The sequence below is a fragment of the Felis catus genome, chromosome X (assembly GCF_018350175.1).
Source record: "Felis catus isolate Fca126 chromosome X, F.catus_Fca126_mat1.0, whole genome shotgun sequence".
NCBI classification, from domain to species: Eukaryota; Metazoa; Chordata; class Mammalia; order Carnivora; family Felidae; genus Felis; species Felis catus.
Window position 1 is genome coordinate 49,370,933 of NC_058386.1, and position 25,971 is coordinate 49,396,903.

At 37.9% G+C, this 25,971-nt stretch overlaps 1 protein-coding gene and 1 long non-coding RNA gene across 2 annotated transcripts in view; one reads left to right on the forward strand and one right to left on the reverse strand.

Moving 5' to 3' along the window:
* Nucleotides 1-25,971, forward strand: part of LOC111558779 — a 219,499-nt gene that overhangs the window by 169,983 nt on the left and 23,545 nt on the right. The window lies entirely within an intron of this gene.
* Nucleotides 1,087-4,524, reverse strand: LOC109496521. The gene is made up of 2 exons (XR_002152575.2): nt 4,152-4,524; nt 1,087-1,336 (listed from the first exon to the last, which is right to left on the reverse strand). It is a non-coding gene; the product is annotated as an uncharacterized LOC109496521 (long non-coding RNA).

Here is a 25,971-nt window from a genome sequence, read left to right on the forward strand (position 1 = left end):
AGTTTGTTCTGCCCTGGTTCACACAGGTGTCCAGGTATCTAGGCTGGGGGTGGGGAAGGGAAGTGGTGCCAACTAGCTCTTTTGTTCTGACAAAGTCTCCTGAAGATCCCTGCCCTTTTCAGCACACACTCTGAGATTGGTAAACAAATATCCCTCTCATATATCACAGGTATTTTTCAAACTGATGTTTCTATGCTGTATCTAGGGAGAATGATTATTGTGCTATCTCTTTCACCGTGGCAACTCAATCTCCCATCAACTTCTACCTCTCCCAGAGACAAGCTGGCTGATTTTTAAAGTTCCAGGTGTTCAGCCCCACTGACTAAAAACTTTAAGTTATGTCACTCTGGTTTTCAAAGCCAAATGTTATGTGGATTCATCTTCCTATTGTGCATCCTCCATGCTGGGGGTGACTTGTGTGGGGTCTGCTCCTCTCCCCTCCCCATGGCTGAGACCTCCCTCCTCCTTTCAGACAATCTAATGGGACAGTTTGTCTCCCAACTACATCTCAGCCCTTACTATCCTTTTCGATGTGGCCTCTTCTCTGCATTTAGCTGTGGGGAGTCTGTTCTTCCAGTGTTTTGGTCATCTTCTACATTATTTATACTGATGTGGGTATTTAGGTGTATCATGGGATGGGATGAGCCTAGGATCTTCTTACTTCAGCATCTTCCCCGGAAGTTCTAATTTTCATAAATGCTTTCAATTGACATACCTTATTTCTTTAATACAGAACATATTACAAGTGGAATTTTACAAAAAACAAGCACATCAACCATCATGATCAGGAAAAACATTATCTATACGAATAAGGCATATCATAGGATAGATAGACAGCATGGAAATATTGACAGTAAAGGGAGGAGAATGTTCTGGAACTTTAATTCTTTTTCAGATTTTACCCTTTATCTCTCCCACACACACTTCCCTGATATTTCCACACTACAAAAAATGAGTAGAAGGCCATTTGTAGGAAAAAAAGTTATATTTTGACACCAATTTTAGTAGTATTTTGTATTTGGAGTTATTACAAAACATTTACTAAAAATTCAGTTTATTAGCTAGTAGTCATATAGAACTAAGAGAGCACTGAGACACAAAATTTATTGGGACCTTAATGGATTTATAGAAACTCAAAGTTACACAGCAGGGACTGGGTGGCACAAAAGAGCATTGATTGGCTGCTGCAGGACCATCTCACAGGGTTTATTTGCCCTGGTGAGTTCATTAGGATCCAGGCCATGGCCTTCAATCTTAGATGTCTACAGTCTGATCTTGGTTATGTCCCATAATTCATTCAAATTCAGGAGGTGAAATTATGCTGATTATCACAAGACTGAAAGATATAAACAAAGAAGGTCAATTAATTAACTCATACTGAGAAATCCAAGTATCATACGGCTCAGATATGACTGTTGAGAAGATAACACCCCACTTTCCCTTCTAGGTGGGTTACAAGAACATCAGAACTATTAGATCATTTCTTCATAAACATAAAATCAAAGTCATATGATGCTGATAACTGGCATCTTGCTTTATGTCTGAAGAGTCTGACTGCACAATGATTTATCTGTCACATAGACCAGATGTTTCATCATCTTAGGAGTTTTTTTTTTTCCCCCTAAGAAAAGTGCTGGGAAGTCTATTTCTGTGTTTCTTGTTTTTCTAGGCTTCTTTAACTGATCAACTGGCCCCATGTTGACCCCTTTAGCCTTCAACACATTTTTATGTTCTTTAGAAGATCTGTATTTATTTATTCACACAAATGATAAATGGATATAATGGAACTATAAATAATCCAAACAACACAGACAAAACTCTCGCCACCAAACTTTTGCCTTTCTTCAGTCCTCCTATATCCAGAAGAAAACACAAGTATCGGTACTTTCGAGACATTTTTCTATGCATTTAAATGTATACACAGATAGTATTTACACTAATGTAAAGTTTTAGATAAGAGGATTTGATAAATTATTAGATCATACGATACATACTATTCTCCTAATTGTTTAGATCCAATTAATAATGTCTCAATGATTTTTCTTTCTTTTTTTTAACGTTTATTCATTTTTGAGAGACAGAGCATGAGTGGGGAAGGGGCAGAGAAAAAGAGAGAGACACAGAAACTGAAGCAGGCTTCAGGCTCTGAGCTGTCAGCACAGAGCCTGACACAGGGCTCGAACTCACTAACTCTGAGATTATGACCTGAGCCAAAGTCCGATTCAACCAACTGAGCCACCCAGGCACCCACAACGAATTTTCTATATCAAAACAGAACTTTCCCATTTTTTCAACTGCTTCATGACACTACATTGTATGAAAGGATAATTATTAATAATTCTTCTAGTAAAAAGCATTTAGTACCCATACAACTTTTCTTTATTAAAGTGTATTTGTTCATATGTAGGAGTATTTTCACGGTTTCCACAAAAAATATGTATCAAAGAGCGTACACATTAAAGTTTTGATATTGCTAAAATAGTTTTAAATATTGCAATCTCGGGGAGCCTGAGTAGCTCAGTCAGTTAAGTGTCCAACTCTTGATTTTGGCTCAGGTCATGATCTCATGGTTTGTGAGATCGAGCCCCATGCTGGGCTCTTCACTGACAGCACGGAGCCTGCTTGGGATTCTCTCTCTCCTTCTCTCTTTGCCCCTCCCCACTTGCGCTCTCTCTCTGTCTCCATCTCAAAATAAACATTAAAAAATTACACTCTCATAAACAGTGTATATCTCACCACATCTTTCTTAAAATTGAAGATGATGGAGACTTTTAATTATTGGAAGTATGATCGGCTAAAAGTGGTTTCTCATGTTGAATTATATTCCCGTGATAGTAATGAAGTCAATTTATTATTATTATTGAACATTTATATTTTGTCTTTCTTCTTATTATAAGAGTTGTCTTTCTTTGACCATTCTTCTATTGAGTTATTTGTGCTTCGATATTACCATATTAGTGTTTTGTACATTCTGGAAGCTAATAATGAATCCATAACATGTCTTTAAAGTGTTATCACATTCTATATAAACTCTTTCCGCTGGGAGGAAAAGAGACTGAGTCTATCAGGGAGACACCAGAACAATCTGACATGCCATAGGTGGGTGATTGGGAACTGGGGGAGATAAAATGGGCCAAGTAGGCATGGAGGGAAGGGATCCTCTTCTGTGCAAAGACAAAGTGAAGAGAAAGAGAGGCTGGGGAAGTGTAGTACTGTCTTTGGACAAGATAAAAACCTCTTTGACTGGGACAGAGAGGGATCCCATCTCTAACTGTGGTGCTTTCTCTGGACTGGGGCCAGGTGCCCTGTTAGCGCACCTGGGGAGAAGGGGAGTCACCCCCAGGCTCAGTGTCTAGGTCAGGGGTGCAGTCCGCAGTAGGAGAAAGTGGTCCACTCCCTGAAGTGCTGTGGGACAGGACAAAACAAGCCAGAACCACATATCTGGCAACATGGAGAGGTGCTTCCCCAGTGCCAGGGTGCACGGAGTGGGAGTTAGAATTCCAGCCAAGCGCCAGGGCACGGGAGTCGGGGGAGGGAGACAGACTGCCATGTCTGTGCCCACAGCACAGCGAGGACAACTCCAAAGACGTGATTTGGATCACCGGGCCGGTGGAGAAAAGACTGGGAGGTCGCCATTTTGCCCTCCCCCCCCCCCACCACCACCACCAAGGCTGGGCCTCAGGAATCGGTCCATGGGGCCCAGAATGGAGGCGGGACCCACCTACACCAAAACACGGCCTTCTGCCGCCAGGTGACTACTGGAGCGGGATAGACACTGAAGAACCAGACAGCCCCCTCCTCCAGACTAGCACTACTGCATTCCCTGGATTAATTCTTGGACAATTCTTGTTAGTTAGATATATTCATTCTTCTTTTCTCCTACTTATCATTTCCCTCCTCTAGGCTGGTTACTCTGGTTGTTGGTTTGTTTAAGCAGACAAATTTAATGCATTCTCTTGAAACAGGTTCTACGCCTCCTTCTTTACTTTCCTTTCCCTCTCTCTGGAATAATCAAGCCATCTAGTTTCTCTGTATGGTTAACTTTATCTTCATTTCTTCTTCTCTGTCTCCTTCTTTATTTTCCTTTCTCTCTCTATGGATTAGGCCATTTAGTCTCTCTGCCTGGTTAATGTTTTTCTTTTTCCCCTCACCTGTCATTTATGTCTTTGTATATGCTCTTCCATCAGCACCGCCTCCACCCTGTTCTTTACCTGTAGATGGTGTTTCTGGTTTTTTCCTTTTGGATTGTTTTTGTTTGTTTGTTTGCTTTATTTGTCTGTGTGTTTGCGTGTTTTTGTTTCCCGTTGGTTTCTCTGGTTGTTTTCCTTTCCAGGGCTACATCGAGGAACAAATCAAAGCACACCTGGGGGAGGGTCCAAGAGTAGGGAAATAAAATAACCAAAGTCACAACAACAGAGAGCAAGTAACAATCTTCAAAAAACATCTGAAGGGCAAGGCCCTGGACAGTGTATGACCCCCCACCCTTTAATATAGCAGTGCTCCCAGGGGCAGAGCACATGAAAAGCTTTTAAAACTAGTAAGGGACAGAAAAATAGCTAAAATGATGAAACAGAAGAATTCTCCTCAAAGGAAATTCCAGGAAGAAGCGACAAATGAATTGATCAAAACAGATATAAGAAATCTAACTAAACAAGAATTTAGAATAATAGTCATAAAATTAATCGCTGGGCGTGAAAAAAGCATAGAAGACAGCAGAGAATCTACTGCTACAGAGATCAAAATAGTCATGATGAATTAAAAATTGCTATAAATTAGGTGCATAATAAAATGGAGGCAGCCACAGCATGGATGGAAGAGGCAGAGGGGAGAATAGGTGAATTAGAAGATAAAATTATAGAAAAAGAGGAAGCCGAGTAAAAGATTTAAAACATCCAGTATCACGAGGGGAAAATTAGAAAATTAAGTGATTCAGTCAAATGAAACAATATCCATATCATAGGAATTCCAGAAGAAGAAGGAAGATAAAGGGGCTGCAAGGTGTACTTGAACAAATCATAGCTGAGAACTTCCCCAAACTGGGGAAGGAAACAGGTACTGAAATCCAAGAGGCACAGAGAACTCCCTTCAGACATAACTTGAATCGATCTTCTGCATGACATATCATAGTGAAACTGGCAAAATACAAGGATAAAGAGAGAATTCTGAAAGCAGCTAGGGATAAATGGGCCTTAAAATACAAAGGCAGACACATAAGGGTAGTAGCAGACCTATCTGTGGAAACTTGGCAGGACAGAAAAGAATGGGAGTAAATTTTCAATGTGATGAAGAGGAAAAATATGAAGCCAAGAATCCTTTATCCAGCAAATCTGTCACTCAGAATAGAAGGAGAGAAAAAGGTCCCCCCCCCCCAAAAAAAAACTGAAGGAATTCATCATCAAAAACCAGCCCTACAAGATATTCTAAGGGGGACCATGTGAGTGAAATGTTGCAAGGACCACAAAGGACCCGAGACATCACTACAAGCATGAAAACTACAGATAACACAATGACTCTAAACCGATATCTTTCAATAATAAAACTAATGTAAATGGACTAAGTGCTCCAACCAAAAGACATAGGGTATCAGAATGGAAAAAAACCCACCAAGACCCATGTATTTTCTGTCTATAAGAGACACGATGGAGACATGAGGACACCTTCAGATTGAAAGTGAGGGAGTGGAGAACTATCTATCATGCTACTGGAAGTCAAAAGAAAGCTGGAGTAGCCATACTTAGACAAACTAGACTTTCAATTAAAGGCTGTAACAAGAGATGAAGAAGGGCATTATATAATAATTACAAGGGTCTATCCATCAGGAAGAGCTAACAATTATAAATGTCTATGTACCGAATTCGGAGGAACCCAAATATATGAAACAATTAATCATAAACATAAGCAACCTTATTGATGAGAATGCGGTAATTGCAGGAGACTTTAATACTCCACTTACAACACTGGACAGATCATCTAGACAGAGAAAGAGTAAAGAAACAATGGCCTTGAAAGATACATTGGACCAGATGCACATGACAGATACACTTAGAACTCTACATCCCCAAACAGCATAATATAGTTTCTTTTCGACTGCACATGGGACATTCTCCACGATAGATCACGTACTGGGTCACAAAACAGCCCTTCATAACTATACAAGAATTGAGATCATACCATGCACACTTTCAGACCACAATGCTATGAACCTTGAAATCAACCACATGGAAATGTCTGGAAAATCTCCAAAAGCAAGGAGGTTAAAGAATATCCTACTAAAGAATGAATGTGCCAAACAGGCAATTAGAGAAGAAATTTTAAAATATATGGAAACAAATGAAAATGAAAATACAACAATCCAAACACTTTGGAATGCAGCGAAGGCATGCCTGAGAGGAAAATACATTGCAATCCAGGCTTATCTCAACAAACAAGAAAAATCCCAAATACAAAATCTAACAGCACACCTAAAAGAACTAGAAGCAGAACAGCCAAGACACCCCAAACCCAGCAGAAGAAGAGAAATAATAAAGATCAGAACAGAAATAAACAATATAGAATCCAAAAATAGTAGAGCAGATCAATGAAACCAACAGTTGTTGTAGTTTTTTTTTTTGAAAAAAAATAACCAAAATTCATAAATCTCTAGCCAGGCTTCTTAAAAAGAAAAGAGAGTGGAGCCACATAGATAAAATCACGAATGAAAATGGAATTATTACAACCCATCCCTCAGAAATACAAGCAATTATCAGGGAATACTACGAAAAATTTATATGCCAACAAACTGGACAACCTGGAAGAAATGGACAAATTCCTAAACACCCACACACTTCCAAAACTCAAATGGGAAGAAATAGAAAATTTGAACACATAACTAGTGAAGAAATTGAATCAGGTATCAAAAATCTCCCAAAAAACAAGAGTCGTGGACCACTTGGCTTCCCTGGGGAATTCTACCTGACATTTAAGCAGAGATAATACCTGTCCTTCTCAAGCTGTTCCAAAAAATAGAAAGGGAAAGAAAACTTCCAGACTGCTTCTATGAAGCCAACATTACTTTGTTTCCCAAACCAGACACTGACCAGAAAAAAAGATAACTATGGGCCAATATCCCTGATGAATATGGACGCAAAAGTTCTCTATAAGATACTAGCAAATCGAATTCAACAGCATGTAAAAAGAATTATTCACCATGATCAAGGGGGATTCACTCCTGGCTTGCAGGGTTGGTTCAACATTCACAAATCCATCAATGTGATACATCACATTAATAAAAGAAAAGATAAGAACCATATGACACCGTCAATAGATGCAGGAAAAAAAAAGGCATTTGACAAAATACAGCATCCTTTCTTAATAAAAACCCTCGAGAAAGTCGGGATAGAAGGAACATACTTAAACATCATAAAAGCCATTTATGAAAGGCCCGCAGCTAATATCCTCAGTGGGGAAAAATGAGTTTTCCCCCTGAGATCAGGAACACGACAGGGATGTCCACTCTCACCGCTGTTGTTTAACATAGTGTTGGAAGTTCTAGAATCAGCAATCAGAAAACAAAATGAAACGAAAGGCATGAAAACTGGCAAAGATGAAGTCAAGCTTTCCCTTTTTGCAGATGACATGATATTATACATGGAAAACCCGATAGACTCCACCCAAAGTCTGCTAGAACTGATACATGAATTCAGCAGAGTCGCAGGATACCAAATCAATGTACAGAAATCAGTTGCATTCTTACACACTAATAATGAAGCAACAGAAAGACAAATAAAGAAACTGATCCCATTCACAATTGCACCAAGAATCATAAAATACCTAGGAATAAACCTAACCGAAGATGTAAAAAATCTGTATGCTGAAAACTATAGAAAGCTTATGAAGGAAATTGAAGAAGATAACAAAGAAATGGAAAAACATTCCATGCTTATGGATTGGAAGAATATTGTTAAAATGTCAATACTACCCAAAGCAATCTACAATCTACATATTCAATGCAATCCCAATCAAAATTGCACCTGCATTCTTCACCAAGCTAGCAGAAGCAATCCTAAAATTTGTATGGAACCAAGAACACCCCGAATCACCAAAGTAATATTGAAGAAGAAGAAGACCAAAGCGGGAGGCATCACAATCCCAGACTTTAGCTTCTACTACAAAGCTGTAATCATCAAGACAGCATGGTATTGGCACAAAAACAGACACATAGACCAATGGGATAGAATAGCGATTCCAGAATTGGACCCACAAATGTATGGCCAACTAATCTTTGACAAAGCAGGAAAGAATATCCAAAGGAAAAAAGACAGTCTCTGTAACAAATGGTGCTGGGAGAGCTGGACAGCAACATCCAGAAGAATGAAACTAGACCACTTTCTTACACCATTCACAAAAATAAACTCAAAGTGTATGAAGGACCTGAATGTGTGACACGAAACAATAAAAACCCTAGAGGAGAAAGCAGAAAAAAACCCATCTCTGACCTCAGCCGCAGCAATTCTTACTTAACACATCTCCAAAGGCAGGGGAATTAAAAGGAAAAATGAACTATTGGGACCTCATGAAGATAAAAAGCTTCTGCACTGCAAAGGAAACAACCAACATAACTAAAAGGCAACCAACGGAGTGGGAAAAGATATTTGCAAATGACATATCAGACAAAGGGCTAGTATCCAAAATCTATAAAGAATTCACCAAACTCCACACCTGAAAAACAAATAATCCTGTGAAGAAATGGGCAGAAGACATGAGTAGACACTTTTCTAAAGAAGGCATCCAGATGGCCAACAGGCATACGAAAAGATGCTCAACGTCACTCCTCATCAGGGAAATACAAATCAAAACCACACTGGGATATCACCTCACGCCGGTTAAAGTGGCTGAAATGAATAAATCAGGAGACTATAGATGCTGGCGAGGATGTGGAGAAACGGGAACCCTCTTGCACTGTTGGTGGGAATGCAAACTGGTGCAGCCACTCTGGAAAACAGTGTGGAGGTTCCTCACAAAATTAAAAATAGATCTACCCTATGACCCAGCAGTAGCACTCCTAGGAATTTACCCAAGGGATACAGGAGTACTGATGCATAGGGGCACTTGTACAGCAATGTTTGTAGCAGCACTTTCAACAAACAATAGCCCAATTATGGAAAGAGCCTAAATGTCCATCAACTGATGAATGAATAAAGAAGATGTGGTTTATACATACAATTGAATACTACGTGACAATGAGAAAGAATGAAATCTGGCCATTTGTAGCATCTTGGATAGAACTGGAGAGTATTATGCTAAGTGAAATAAGTCAGGCAGAAAGACATATACCATATGTTTTCCCTGTTATGTGGATCCTGAACAACTTAAGAGAAGACCATGGGGGAGGGGGTGGGAGAAAAAGTTACAGAGAGGGAAGGATGCAAACCATAAGAGTCTCTTTAATACTAAGAACAAGCTGAGGGTTGATGTCGGGTCGGTGAGAGGGGAAAGTGGGTAATGGGCATTGAGGAGGGCACCGGTTGGGATGAACGCTGTGTGTTGTATGGAAACCCAGTTGACACTAAATTATATAAAAACAAACAAACAAACAAAAAGCCCTTCCAGACTGCAATGGTAAGACAGTGAGATTATGTAGTGTTCATTATGACTGTAATTATGTAATAACCTCTCCAAATATAGTTCAGTTATTGTAGTTATTAATCATTCTGGTTTTGTTCCAAGTACTTGCTTTATAGCCTGCTGGATAGACTCCTTTATTCTACAAGCTGAATGCTGAAAGTCAAACTTGTGCATGTGAATCTGCTCTTCTAACAGTCCTTCAACATAATTTACCCTTTCAATTTGTATTTGTGAACCCCAAGAAAGTGGAGAAATAAAAAAAAGTACGCTTTATTTCCTTAAGATCTTTTTCTTTAATGTAGTTCTTTATCATTAAAAACTTTCCTATTAGGACTCCTATTGCTGCATCCCAGAGGTTTTATTTATTTATTTTTTAAATTAAAGTAGAGTTGGCACACAGTATGTTACATTCGTTTCAGGTGTACAACACGATGATTCACAATCTGTACATATTTTGCTAGTTCACCACAAGTGTGGCTACCGTCTTTCACCATATGTTATTACGATAGCACTGACTGTGTTCCCTATTTAACACCTTTTATGACTGTGACCCATTCATTCCAAAACTGAAAGTCTGTATCTCCCACTCTTCTTCACTCATTTTGCCTACTTTCCCAACCCCTTCTCCCCTGGAAACCACCAGTTGTTTCTCCGTATTCACAGGTTTGATTCTGCTTTTAGTTTATTCATTTTTGTATTCCACATATGAGTAAAATTATAAGTATTTAACTTTCTCAGACAAGCAATTTCACTAGCATAATACCATCTAGTTCCATCCATGTAGTGGTAACTGGCAAATTCTCATCCATTTTTATGGCTGCATAATATTCCATTGTGTGTATATGGCACAGGTTCCTTATTGATTCATCTGCCAATAGACACCTAGGTTGCTTTCATATCTTTGCTTTTCTAAGTAATGCTACAATAGAAAATGGTGGAGCAGTAGGGGAGCCTATGCTTGCTTCATCCCTGGAACACAACTAGATAAAAATCAAATCATTCCAAACACCCAAACATCTATTTGAATGCTGAGAAAACAAACTGCAGCGCTACAGAGAGAAAAGAAGTCAAACTGTAAAAAGTAGGAGGTGTGGAGATATGATTCTGGGGAAAAAAAGAACCATGGGTGCTGCAGAGGGGAAGGAACTTTGATATCAGAGAGAGGAGAGAAAGAGAGAGAGAGAAAAAAAAAAAAAACAGAGAGAAAGCAGTATGCAGGGGATTGCACAAGAGAAACACTTCCCCAAAATAACTAACTGGGAAAATGGAAGCAGCTGATTACCACAAGTCTTCATGAGCAGCAGAGATGAAAATCTGACGTTTTAGAAGTCCATGCAATCACTGGGTGGTGCCTGGCAGGAATAGCAGTGCTGCTGTGGGAAAGGAGGGTAGATCCCCGGGAGCGGACAGGGTGCTCTGGGTACCTTCTGGGTCTCACTGAGAGAGAAAGTTCCCTTCTTCAAATGCATTTGGAAGAGGTGGCACAGTGGCTCAGGGGACAGAAGAGCAGCAGGGTGCAAACACTCTTCCCCGTTTATTAGCATAGGAACAGACACACTGTTGAGGGCAACTAACCTTTCTGCCAGCTTTTTGCTGTGCATTACCATACACTCCAATCCCGTACATGATCAAGCAATTGCTTTTCTGGGACACACTAGAACCAGCTACAGCATGGCAAGATCCTCCTCCAGAGGATCAGCGCAGGTCCATGATGTGCCAGATCCCTAAAACATGGGAGTTTTGAAATTCAGCTGTGCACCTGAGATAAAATACAGAACACTGCACCACCTGGTGGGTAGACAGCATGGACAAATACAGGGTGAATGCAGGGATCAGACAGAAGCCTAGGACACTAGAGGGGAGATTGTTTGCTCTTATGTCAGGGTTTCCTGAAGAATGGTGAGCACAAACTCCTTGTTCCGAGGACAAGAGAGTGGGGCAATGCTTTTTACCCTCACCCATCAGCAGTACCAAATTCAGTGAGCAACAAAGAGCCGCTATTGGAGGATGGAGTGACTTACACCAAGCTCTACCTTCCTGCACCCTGCAAGTGCATCTTTACTAGGGCAAGTCCACCTGAGAATCAATGCAGCATTGCCTGTCCCTCAGAAGACCAGCACAAACCTCTCACACATGCAAAGTCTACTGATCATAGAATGCTGCAAAGCTTCAGCTCTAGTTGTAACAGGATCAGGCTAATTTAAACAAGCAGACACTAGCACACCTAGTTAAAATGCCATACACTGGAAAAGGTCCAACAGGCCTGACTGAAGGCAAGGAGAAACTGCAGACAACTGATCTGAGGGAAACAGCAGCCAAAACAAAACATAGTGCACACTCTGAGAGACTTCCTGGAGTGCCAGACCCTGGATAATATAGGACCTGTTCTTAATATAGTCATTAGTCTCAGAAGCAAGTAATATAACAAGCTTTCCCAACACACATAAACAAAACAGTGACCTAGACAAAATGCCAAGATGGAGGCATTCACCCCAAAGTAAAGAACAAGAACAGGTCATGAGGACGGACTTAACTGAAACAGCTATAAGTAACATGCCTGAATTAGAACTTAAATCAACAATTGTAAGGATACTAGATTTGTTTGAGAAAAGTATACAAGACACTAGAGAATCCCTTACTGCAGAGGAAAAAAAAAAACCAAAAAACCAAAAACAAAAAGTAGTCAGGCCAAAATAAAGAAAAAAAAGGCTATAACTGAGATGCAAAACTGACTGAATGACAAGTAGGATGGAAGAAACAGAAAATTAATCCATGATAGAGAAGATAGAATTATGGAAAATTATGAAGCTGAAAAGAAAAGGGAAATAAAAATGTTGGATCACAAATGTAAACTTAGGGAACTCAGCGACTCCATAAAGCATAATAACATCCATATGATAGGAGTTGCAGAAGAAAAGAGGGATAAAGGAGCAGAAGGTATATCTGAGCAAATTATAACTGAAAACTTCCATAATCTGGGGAAGGACACAGATACCCAAATCCAGCAGACACAGAGAAAGCCCATCAAATTAAAAAAAAGCCACAAAATACCAAGATATATTGTAGTAAAAATCGCAGAGATAAGAATCCTGAAAGCAGCAAGGGAAAAGAAATCTTTAACCTAAAAAGGAAGACAAAAAAGGTTGACAGCAGATCTCTACACAAAAACCTGGAAGACCAAAGGAGAGTGGCATGATACATTCAATGTGCTGAAGGGTAAAAATATGCATCCAAGAACACTCTATCAAACTAGGCTTCAATTCAGAATAAGAGAGATAAAGGTTTCCCCAAACAAAACACTAAAAGGAGTCCATGGCCAGTAAAGCAGTCATGCAAGAAATATTAAAGGGGACCCTTTGAGTGGGAAAGAAAGACGAACTGCAAAAAAAGCTACAAAAGGAACACAGAAAATCTCCAGAAACAACAATTAACAGGTAACACAACAGCACTAAATTCTTATTTATCAATCATTACTCTGAATGTAAATGGACTAAATGCTCCAATTCAAATAAATAGAGCATCAAAATGGGTAAAAGAAAAAAAAAACACAAGACCCGTGTATATGCTGCCTATAAAATACTCATTTTAGACCTAAAGACACCCAAGATTAAAGGTGAGAGAATGGAGAACAATTTATCAAACTCATGGACATCAAAAGAAAGAGTAACCATACTTAAACCAGGAAAAAAAACTAGATTTTAAAACAGACTGTAACAAGAGATAAGAAGGACACTATGCCATAGTGAAGGGGGTTATCAAATAAGATCTAAAAATTTTAAATACTTATGCTTCTAACTTGGAACACCCAACTATATAAATCCATTAATAACAAACATGAAGAAACCAGTTGAAAATAATATAATAATAGTACAGGACTTAATCACCCCACTTACAACATTGGACAGATCATCTAAGCAGAAAATCACAAGGAAACACAATGGCTTTGAATGACACACTAGACCAGATAGACTTAACAGATATATTCAGAACATTTTATCCTAAAACAACAGAATACACATTCTTTCAGAGTACACATGGAACATTCTCCAGAATAGATAACATAATGGGTCACAAATCAGCCCTCAACAAGTACAAAAGATTGAGATCATACCATGCATATTTTAAGACACAAGGCTGTAAGTACTTGAAGTCAATCACAAGAAAAAATATTGGAAAGCCCTCAAATACATGAGGTTAAAGAACATCCTAATAAAGAATGAATGAGTTAACTAGGAAATTAAAGAAGAATTTAAAAAATACATGGAAGCAAATGAAAATGAAAGCATGACAGTCCAAAACCTCTGAGATGCAAGAAAGGTGGTCATAAGAGGGAAGTAAATAGCAATACAGGCAGACCTCAAGAAGCAAGAAAATTCTCAAATACTCAACCTAACCTTACACCCAAAGCTAGAAAAGGAACATCAAAGAAGGCCTAACACAGGCAAAAGGTAAATAATAAAGATTAGAGAAGAAATAAACGATGTAGAAACAAACAAAAACCAGTAGAATTAATTAACAAATCTAAGAGCTGGTTCTTTGAAAGAATTAATAAAATTAATAAACCACTAGCCAGACTTGTTAGAAAGAAGAGAGAAAGGACCCAAATAAATAAAATCAGGAATGAAACAGGAGAGATCACAATCAACAACACAGAAATGCGAACAATTGTAAGAGAATATTATTAAATATTATATGCTAAAAAAATGGGTGATGTGGAAGAAATGGATAAATTACTAGAAACATACAAACTCCCAAAACTAAAACAGAAAGCAATGGATAATATGAACAGACCCATAACCAGAAAAGAATTTGAATCAGTTATCAAGTCTCCCAACAAACAAAAGTCCAGGGCCAGATGGGCTCCCAGGGGCATTCTACCAGACAATTAAAGATGAGGTAATACCTATTCTTCTTAAACTGTTCCAAAAAATAGAAGTGGAAGGAAATCTTTCGAACTCATTCTACATGGCCAGCATTACCTTGATCATGAAACCAGACAAAGACCCCGTTAAAATGGACAGTATCCCTGATGAACATGGATGCAAAAATTGTCAACAAGATGCAAGAAAATTGAATCCAACAAGTACATAAAAAGACTTCTACACCAAGATCAAGTGGAATTCATTCTGGGCCTACAGGGGTGGTTCGATATCCACACATCAATCAATATGATATACCACATTAATAAAAGAAAGGCAAGAGCCATATGATCCTCTCAATAGATGCAGAAAAAACATCTGACAAAATACAGCATCCATTCTTTTTTTTTTTTCAGCATCCATTCTTGATAAAAACCCTCGACAAAGTAGGTATCACAGGAACATACCTCAACATCATAAAGGCCATGCAGAAAGGACCTGAAGTTAATATCATCCTCAATAGGGAAACACTGAGAACTTTTCCTCTATAATCAGGAACAAGACAGGGATGTCCACTTTCATAATTACTTTTTAACAGAGTACTGGAAGTCCTAGCCACAGCATCAGATAATAAAAAGAAACAGAAGGCATCCAATGATTAAGAAAGAAGTAAAACTTTCACTCTTGGCAGACGACATGATACTCTACTGTAGAACACTCACAAGACTCCACCAAAAATTTACTAGAACACAAATTCAGCAAAGTCGCAGGATATAAAATCAACATTCTGGAATCTGTTGCATTTCTATACACCAACAATGAAGGAGCAGAAAAAGAAATCAAGGAATCAATCCTGTGTACAATTGCACCAAAACAATAAGATACCTAGGAATAAACCTAGCCAAAGAGGTAAAATATCTGTACTCTGAAAACTATAGAACACTTATAAGAGAAATTGAAGAGAACAAAAAGAAATGGAAAAACATTCCATGCTAATTGAATAGAAGATGAAATATTGTTAAAATGTCTATACTGACACCAAAGCAATCTACACATTGAATGCAATCTCTACCAAAATACCACCAGCCCTTTGCACAGGGCTAGAATGAACAATGCTAAAATTTGTATAGAACCACAGAAGACCCCGACTAACCAAAGCAATCTTGAAAAAGTAAAGCAAAGCTGGAGGCATCACAATTCTGGACTTCAACCTATATTACAAAGCTGTACTCATCAAGACAACATGGCACTGGCACAAAAGCAGATCAATGGAACAAAAGAGAAAACCCAGAAATGGACCCAACCGTGGAAGAAGTCAGCTCATCTTCGACAAAGCAGGAAAAAAAAAATCCAATGGAAAAAAGCCAGTCTCTTCAACATACGGGGTTAAGAAAACTGCACAGCAACATTCAGAGGAATGAAACTGGACCACTTTCATACACCACACACAAAAATAAATTCAAAATGGATGAACGACCTAAATGTGAGACCGGAAAATATCAAAATCTTAGAGGAGAACACAGGCAGCAACCTCTTTCACCTTGGCCGTAGCAACTTCTTACTAGACACATCTCTGAAGGCAAAGGCAACAAGAAGAAAAAAATGAACTATTGGGATGTTATTAAGATAAAAAGCTTCTTCACAGTGAAGGAAACAAACAACAAGACTAAAAGACAAGCAGTGGAATGGGAGAAGATATTTACAAATGACATATCTGATAAAGAATTGGTATCCAAAATCTATAAAGAACTTATCAAACCCAACACCCCAAAAATAGCTAATCCAAGTCAAGAAATGAAGAGAAGACATGAACAGACATTTTTCAAAGAGACAGGAAGATGGCTAACAGGCACATGAAAAGATGCTCAATATCACTCATCATGAAGGAAACACAAATCAAAACCATAATGATATACCACCTCACACCTTGTCATAATGGCTAAAATTAACAACACAGGAATCAAGAGATGTTAGTGAGGATGCACAGAAAGGGGAACTCTCTTACACTTAGTGGGAATGAAAACTGCTGCAGCCACTCCGGAAAAGTGTGGAGGTTCCTTAAAAAGTTAAAAGTAGAACTACCCTACAACACAGTAATTGCACTGCTAGGTATTTACCCAAAGGACACAAAAGTACTTATTTGAAGGGGCACAGGCACCCCATGTTTATAGCAACATTATCAACAATAGCCAAGTTATGGAAAGAGCCCAAATGTCCATCAACTGATGAATGGATAAAGAATATGTAGCATATATATATATATATATATATATATACACACATATATATACACACACACAATGAAATATTAGCCATAAAAAAGAAAGAAATCTTGCTATTTGCAATGACATTGATGGAGCTAAAGTATATTATGTTAAGTAAAATAAGTCAGATAAAGACAAATTACATATGGTTTCACTCATATCTGGTATTTAAGACACATAAACAGATGAACATATGGGAAGGGGAAAAAAGAGAGGGAAGCAAATCGTAAGAGACTCTTAACAAGAGAGAACAAACTGAGGTTTGGTGGAGGGTGGTGGGAGGAGTATGGACTAAATGGGTGATGGGTATTAAGGAGGGCACTTGTGATGAGCACTGGGTGTTATATGTAAGTCATGAACCACTAAATTCTTTTTTTTTTTTAGTTAGTGTATTTATTTTGAGAGAGAGAGAGAGAGAGAGAGAGAGAGAGAGAGAGAGAGAGAGAGAAAGTAATGGCAGAGAGGGAGGGAGAGGGAGAATCCCAAGCAGGCTCAACGCTGCAGTGCAGAGCCCAATGCAGGGCCCAAACTCAGGAACCGTGAGATTGTGACTTGAGCAGAGATCAAGAGTCAGATGCTTAACCAACCGAGCTACACAGGCGCCCCATGAATCACTAAATTCTACACCCAAAACCTATTTTACCATATATGTTAACTAAGTAGAACTTAAATTAAATCTTGAAATATAAAACAAACAAACAAACAAACAAACAAACAAACAATGCTGGAATCAACATAGGGGTGCATATTTATTTTTGCTGGGAAAATACCCAGTAGTGGAATCACTGGATCATATCATAATTCTACTTTTAATGAGTTTTGGGATCTCTATATTATTTTGCACAGTGGCTGTACCAATATACATTCTCAGAAACATTATGAAGGTTTCTCTTTCTCCACATCCTTGTCTACACTTGTTATTTCTTGTGTTTATTTGGACTATTCTCACACTTGTCAGGTAATAAGTCATTGTGGCTTTAATTTGTATTCCCCTGATGATTAGTGATGTTGAGCATCTTTTTATGGGTCTGTTGGTCTGCTGTATGCCTATTTTGGAAAAATGTCTGTTCAGCTGCTCTGCTCATTTTTTAATCAGGTTGTTCATTTATGTGGTGTTGAGTTGTATTCATTCCTTATATATTTTGGATATCAAGCCCTTATCGGATATATTATTTGCAAATATATTCTCCCATTCAGTAGGTTGGCTTTTTGTTTCATGGGTGGTTTCTTTTGCTGTGCAAAAATTTTTCTTTTGATGTACTCCCAATAATTTATTTTTGTTTATTTACCTTGCCTTAAGAGACATCTTTTAAATGTTGCTATGGCAGATGTTGGAGAAATTACTGTGTTCTCTTCTAGATTTCTGTGATTTCAGGTCTCACATTTATATTTTTAATACACTTTGAGTTTACTTTTGTGCATGCTGTTAGAAAGTGGTCCAGGTTCATTCTTTATCATGTTAATGAACAGTTTTCACAGCACCATTTATTGAAATCGCTGTCTTTTCCTCATTTTATATTCTTGCCTCCTATGTCATATAATCATTGACCATATAAGCATGGGTTAATTTCTGAATTCTCTATTCTGTTCTATTGATCTGTGTCAACTTTTGTGCCAGCACCATACTATTTTGATTATTACCACTTTGTCATACATATTGAAATATGGGATTATTAACCTCCAGCTTTTTCTTTCTCAAGATAGCTTTAGCTATTTGAGGTCATTTGTAGTGAAATACAGATTTTCATAGAATATTTTCTAATTCTGTGAGAAATCCTGTTGGTATTTGGTTAGGATTTGCATTCAATCTGTAGATTACTTTGGGGAGTAAAGGCATAACACTACAAAATCTTCCAGTTCAGAGCATGGAACATCTTTCTATTTGTGTCGTCTTCAATTACTTTCAACAATGTTTTATAGTTTTCAGAGTACAGGTCTTCCATCTTATTGGTTAAATTCATTCCTAACTATTTTATTTTTCTGATGCAACTGTAATTGGAACTTCTTTAAACTCCCCTTTCTGTTACTTCATTATTAGTATATAGAATTTTGTATCATGCAACATTACTGAATTCATTATTTCTAGTAGTTTCCTGGAGTTGTTTGGGTATTTTAGGTATACTGTCATGTCATCCAGAAATAGAGCCACTTTGACTTCTTCCTTACCAATATGGATTCCTCTTATTTATTTTTCTTCTTTGATTGCTGTTAGGAGTCCTATTACTATGTTAAATAACAGTGGCAGAAGTGGACATTCTTGTCTTCTTTGTGACCCCATAAAAAAAGCTCTTAGTTTTACACCTTTGAGTATAATGTTAGAACTATGCTTATACAGATATTATAATGAGGTAAATTCTCTCTAAACCCACTTTGCTGAATTTTATCATGAACACATGCTGAATCTTGTCAAATGCTTTTTCTGCATCTATCAAGATGATTATGATTATTTCCTTTATTTTGTTGATATGGCATGTTGACTGATCATGTTGATTGATTTGTGAATATTGAACAATCTTGGATCCATGGAATATACGCTACTTGATTATGGTGAACAATCCATTTAGTGGGTTGATGAATACAGTTTGACAATATTTGTTGAATATTTTTTGCATCAATGTTCATTAGATATTCAACTGTAATTTTCTTTTTTGTGTGTGATGTCTTTGGTTTTAGTATCAGGGTAATGCTAGCCTCACAGAGTGTAATTGGTACTTTCCCATGCCTATCTGTTTTTTGGAATAGTTTTAGGAGAGTAGGTATTAACTATTTTTATTTTTGATATTAATTCCTTTTAAATGTAGAAAATACTTGTGAATCCATTTGGTCCTGCACTTTTTAAAGTTTTCATTTAAATTCCACCACTTAACATGGGGCGCCTGGGTGGCTTGGTCGGTTAAGTGTCCGACTTCGGCTCAGGTCATGATCTCACGGTCCGTGAGTTCGAGCCCCGCGTTGGGCTCTGTGCTGACAGCTCAGAGCCTGGAGCCTGTTTCAGATTCTGTATCTCCCTCTCTCTCTCTCTGCCCCTCCCCTGTTCATGCTCTGTCTCTCTCTGTATCAAAAATAAAAAATCATTTAAAAAATTTTTAAATTTCACCACTTAACATACAGCATGATATTAGTTTTAGATGTACAATATGCTGATTCCACACTTTTATACAATACCTTGTGCTCATCACAAGTGCATGCCTTAATCCCATCACCTATTTAACCTATCTCCTCACGCACCCAAACTCTGGTAGCTATCAGGTTATACCCTATAGTTAAAAGTCTGTTTGTAGGTTTGCCTCTTTTTTTCTCCTGTCTGCTCCTTTGTTTTCTGTCATAAGTTACACATATGAATGAAATAATATGGTATTTGTCCTTCTTTTACTGGCTTACTTCCCTTAGCATGATACTCTCCATCCATGTTGCTGCAAAAGGCGAGATTTCATTCCTTTTCATCCTGGAGTAATATTCCATTGTATATATACACCAACTCTTTTTTTAAAAATAAATGTTCATTTATTTATTTTGAGAGAACACGTGCATGAGCAGGGGAGGGCAGAGAGAGAGAGGAAGAGAGAGAAAGAATGCCAGGCAGGCTCTACACTGCCAGCACAGAGCCTGACACAGGGCTCATATACACGAACCATGAGATCATGACCTCAGCTGAAATCAAGAGTTGGAAGCTTAACCAACTGAGCCACCCAGGCACCCCTATACCACATCTTCTTTATCCATTCATTAGTCAATGCACACATGGGTTGTTTCCATAACTTGGCTATTGAAGATAAGGCTGCTATAAACATTAAGGTACATATATCCCTTAAATTAGTATTTTTTTTGTATCTTTGGGTAAATACCTATTACTGCAATTGCTGGATCTAGGGTAGTTCTTTTAACTTCTTGAAGAACCTCCATACTGTTTTCCAGAATGACTGTACAAGTTTGCATTCCCACCAACACTGCAAGAAAATTCCCCTTTCTCCACAGCCTTGTCAACACCTCTTGTTTGTTGTGTTGTAGATTTTAGCCATTCTGACAGGCGTGAGGTGATATATCACTGTAGTTTCGGTTTGTATTTCCCTGATGATGAGAGATGTTGAGCATCTTTTCATGTGTCTATTGGCTATCCATATGTCTTCTTTGGAAAAATGTCTATTCTTGTCTTCTATTTTTAATTGGATTATCCCTTTTGGAGGGTCTTGAGTTGTATAAGGTCTTAATATATTTTGGATACTAACCCAATATCAGACAATTCATCTCCAAATATTTTCTCCCATGCCTTTTAGTTTTGTTGATTGTTTCCTTCACAGTGCAAATCTTTTTATTCTAATGAAGTCTCAATAGTTTATTTTTGCTTTTCTTTCCCTAGCCTCAAGAGACATATGTAGGAAGAAGTTGCTACATCCAAAATCAAAGAGGTTACTGCCTGTGTTCTTCTCTAGTGTTTTAATGGTTTCTTGTCTCACAATGAGGCCTTTAATCCAATTTGACTTTATTTCTATGTATGATGTGTGAATGTGGTCGCTATTTTTCTGCATGTTTCCTTCCAGTTTTCCCAACAACATTTGGTGAATAGACTCTCATTTTCCCATTGCATATTCCTTCCTGCTTTATTGAAGATTAGTTGACCATATAACTGTGGGTTTATTTCTGGATTTTCTATTCTGTTCCACTGATCTATGTATGTGTCTAGTTTTGTGCCAGTACCAGACTATCTTGATCACTAGGGCTTTGTAATATAACTTGATGTGTGGAATTTGATACTTCCAGTTTTGCTTTTCTTTTTCAAGATTTTTTGGCTTACTGAGCATCTTTTGTTTTTATGTACAAATTTTAGGATTGCTGCACCTCTGTGAAAAATGCTGTTGATATTTTGACAGGGATTGCATTGAATGTGTAGATTGCTTTGGGTAGTATAGGCATTTTAACAATATTTAATCTCCCAATCGAGTATGGAATACTTTTCCATTTCTTTGTGTCACCTTCAATTTCTTCCATAAGAATTCTATAGTTTTCAGAGTGCAGATGTATTTGTCTCTTTGGTTAGGTTTATTCCTAGTTATTGTTTTTGGTGCAATTGTAAATGTGATTGATTCCTTAATTTCTTTCTGCTGCTTCATTAATGGTGTATAGAAATTCAATAGATTACTGTACATGGATTGTTTTCTGTGATTTGGCTGGATTCTAGACTTTTTGGTGGCATCCCTGGGTTTTCTATGTAGAGTAAGTATCATGTCATCTGCAAATAGTGAAAGTTTTATTTCTTCCTTCCCTATTTGTATGCCTTTTCCATCTTTTGTTGTCTGATTGCTGTTGCTGGGAATTCCAGTACTATGTTAAATAACAATGATAAGACTGGAAATCCGTGTCTTCTTCCTCACCACAGAGAAAAAGCTGTCAGTTTTTCCCCCATTGAGGACATTAGCTGTGGGATTTTTGTACATTGCTTTTATGATGTTGAAGTATGCTCCCTCTCATCCTACTCTGCTGAGGGTTGTTTTTTTTTATCATGAAAGGATGTTGTACATTCTCAAATGCTTTTTCTGCATCTATTGCAACAATCATATCATCCTTATCCGTTCTTTTATTAATGTGCCGTGTGATCTTGAATGATTTGCAAATATTGAGCCACACTTGCAATCCAGGAGTAAGTCCCACTTGATCATGTTGAATGATTATTTTATTATTTTATTTTATTTTATTTTATTTTATTTATTTTAATATGAAATTTTTTGTAAAAGTGGTTTCCATACAACACCAAGTGCTCATTCCAACAGGTGCCCTCCTCAATACCCATCACCCACCCTCCCCTCCCTCCCACCCCCCATCAACCCTCAGTTTGTTCTCAGTTTTTAAGAGTCTCTTACATTTTGCCTCTCTCCCTCTCTAACCTTTTTTTTCTCCTTCCCCTCCCCCATGGTCTTCTGCTAAGTTTCTCAGGATCCACATAAGAGTGAAAACATATGGTATCTGTCTTTCTCTCTATGACTTATTTCACTTAGCATAACACTCTCCAGTTCCATCCACATTGCTACAAAAGGCCATATTTCATTCTTTCTCATTGCCACGTAGTATTCCATTGTGTATATAAACCACAATTTCTTTATCCATTCATCAGTTAGTTGATGGACACTTAGGCTCTTTCCATGATTTGGCTATTGTTGAAAGTGCTGCTATAAACATTGGAGTCCAAGTGCCCCTATGTATCAGCTCTCTTGCATAATGATTCTTTTAATGTATTGGTGCAATTGGTTTGCTATTATTTTATTGAAAATTATTGCATCCCTGATCATCAGGAATATTGGCCTGGAGTTGTCTTCTTTTAGCGGATGCTTTCTTTGGCTTTGGTATCAGGGTAATGCTGGCCTCATAGAATGAGTATGGAAGTTTTCCTTCCTTTACTTATTTTTGGTAATATTTTCAGAAGAATAGGTAGAACTCTACTTTTTTTTTCTTTCTTTCAATATTTGGTAGTTTTCACCTATGAAACCATCTGGTCCTGGACTTTTGTTGTTAGAAGTTTGTTTGTTTGTCTTTTAGTAATTGAATCTCATTGCTGGTCATCAGCCTGTTCAAGTTTTCTGTTTCTTCTTGCTTCACTTTTGGTATTATATATTTTTCTAGGAATTTACCCATCTTCTAGGTTGTCCCGTTTGTTGGCATATAGTTTTCCATAATATTCTCTTTTAGTCCTTTGTATTTCTGTGGTGTTGGTTGTTTTTTCTCCTTTCTCGTTTATGATTTTATTTATTTGGTTTCTTTTTCTTTTCTTTCTGATAAGTCTGACTAGAGATTTTTCAAAGAACAAATTCCTAGGTTTATTAATATGTTCCACTATTTTTTTGTTTCTATATCATTTATTTCTGCTCTAATCTCTATTATTTCCTTTCTTCTGCTAGCTTTAGGCTTCATTTGCTGTTCTTATTCTAGCTCCTTTAGTCACAAGGTTAGGTTGTTTACTTGAGGTTTATCTTGCTTCTTAATGTAGGCCTGTTTTGCCATACTTCCCTCTTATGACCGCTTTTGCTGAATCCCAAAAGATTTGAACTGTTGTTTTCATCTTCATCTTCATATTTTTTATTTCTTATTTAATTTCCTAGTCTTCCCCTTCTTGGTTTAGTAGCATTTTGTTTAACCTCCGTGTATTGGTGGTCTTTCCATATTTTTTTTCTTCTGGTTAGCTTATAGTTTCATAGTATACTCAGCAAAGGGGCATGATACAGTACTCCTGCATCCCTTGGGTAAATTCCTAGCAATGCTACTGCTGGGTCATAGGGTAGGTCTATTTTTAATTTTGTGAGGAACCTCCACACTGTTTTGCAGAGCGGCTGCACCAGTTTGCATTCCCACCAACAATGCAAGAGGGTTCCCATTTCTCCACATCCTCGCCAGCATCTAGAGTCTCCTAATTTGTTCATTTTAGCCACTCTGACTGGTGTGAGATCTGAGAGTGGTTTTAGTTTGTATTTCCCTGATGAGGAGCGACGTTGAGCATCTTTTCATGTGCCTGCTGGTCATCCGGATGTCTTCTCTAGAGAAGTGTCTATTCATGTTTTCTGCCCATTTCTTCACTGGATTATTTGTTTTTCGGGTGTGGAGTTTGGTGAGCTCTTTATAGATTTTGGATACTAGCCCTTTGTCCGATATGTCATTTGCAAATATCTTTTCCCATTCCGTTGGTTGCCTTTTAGTTTTGTTGATTGTTTCCTTTGCTGTGCAGAAGCTTTTGATCTTCATGAGGTCCCAATAGTTCATTTTTGCTTTTAATTCCCTTGCCTTTGGGGATGTATCAAGTAAGAAATTGCTACGACTGAGGTCAGAGAGGTTTTTCCCTGCTTTCTCCTCTAGGGTTTTGATGGTTTCCTGTCTCACATTCAGGTCGTTGATCCATTTTGAGTTTGTTTTTGTGAATGGTGTAAGACAGGGGTCTAGTTTCAATCCTCTGCATGTTGCTGTCCAGTTCCACCAGCGCCATTTGTTAAAGAGACTGTCTTTGGTCCATTGGATATTCTTTCCTGCTTTGTCAAAGATTAGTTGGCCATACTCTTGTGGGTCTAATTCTGGGGTTTCTATTCTATTCCATTGGTCTATGTGTCTGTTTTGTACCAATACCATGCTGTCTTGATGATTACGGCTTTGTAGTAGAGGCTAAAGTCTGGGATTGTGATGCCTCCTGCTTTGGTCTTCTTCTTCAATATTAGGCGATTCGGGGCCTTTTGTGGTTCCATACAAATCTTCTTCAAAATTACTTTGGCTATTCGGGGCCTTTTGTGGTTCCATGCAAATGTTAGGATTGCTCGTTCTAACTTCGAGAAGAATGCTGGTGCAATTTTGATTGGGATTGCATTGAATGTGTAGATAGCTTTGGGTAGTATTGACCTTTTAACGGTATTTATGCTTCCAATCCATGAGGATGGAATGTTTTTCCATTTCTTTATATCTTCTTCAATTTCCTTCATAAGCTTTCGATAGTTTTCAGCATAAAGATCTTTTACATCTTTGGTTAGGTTTATTCCTAGGTATTTTATGCTTCTTGGTGCAATTGTGAATGGGATCAGTTTCTTTATTTGTCTTTCTGTTGCTTCATTATTAGTGTATAAGAATGCAACTGATTTCTGTACATTGATTTGGTATCCTGCGACTCTGCTGAATTCATGTATCAGTTCTAGCAGACTTTGGGTGGAGTCTATTGGGTTTTCCATGTATGATATCATGTCATCTGCAAAAAGCGAAAGCTTCACTTCATCTTTGCCAATTTTGATGCTTTGATTTCCTTTTGTTGTCTGATTGCTGATGCTAGAACTTCCAACACTATGTTAAACAACGGCAGTGAGAGTGGACATCCCTGTCGTGTTCCTGATCTCAGGGAGAAAGATCTCAGTTTTTCCCCATTGAGGAGGATATTAGCTGTGGGCTTTCCATAAATGGCTTTTATGATGTTTATATATGTTCCTTCTATCCCGACTTTCTCGAGGGTTTTTATTAAGAAACGATGCTGAATTTTTTCAAATGCTTTTTCTGCATCGATTGACAGAATCATATGGTTCTTTTCTTTCGTTTTATTAATGTGATGTATCACGTTAATTGATTTGTGAATGTTGAAACAGCCCTGAAACTCAGGAATGAATCCCACTTGATCATGGTGAATAATTCTTTTTATACGCTGTTGAATTCAATTTGCTAGTATCTCATTGAGAATTTTTGCATCCATATTCATCAGGGATATTGGCCTGTAGTTCTCTCTTTTGTTGCTGGGT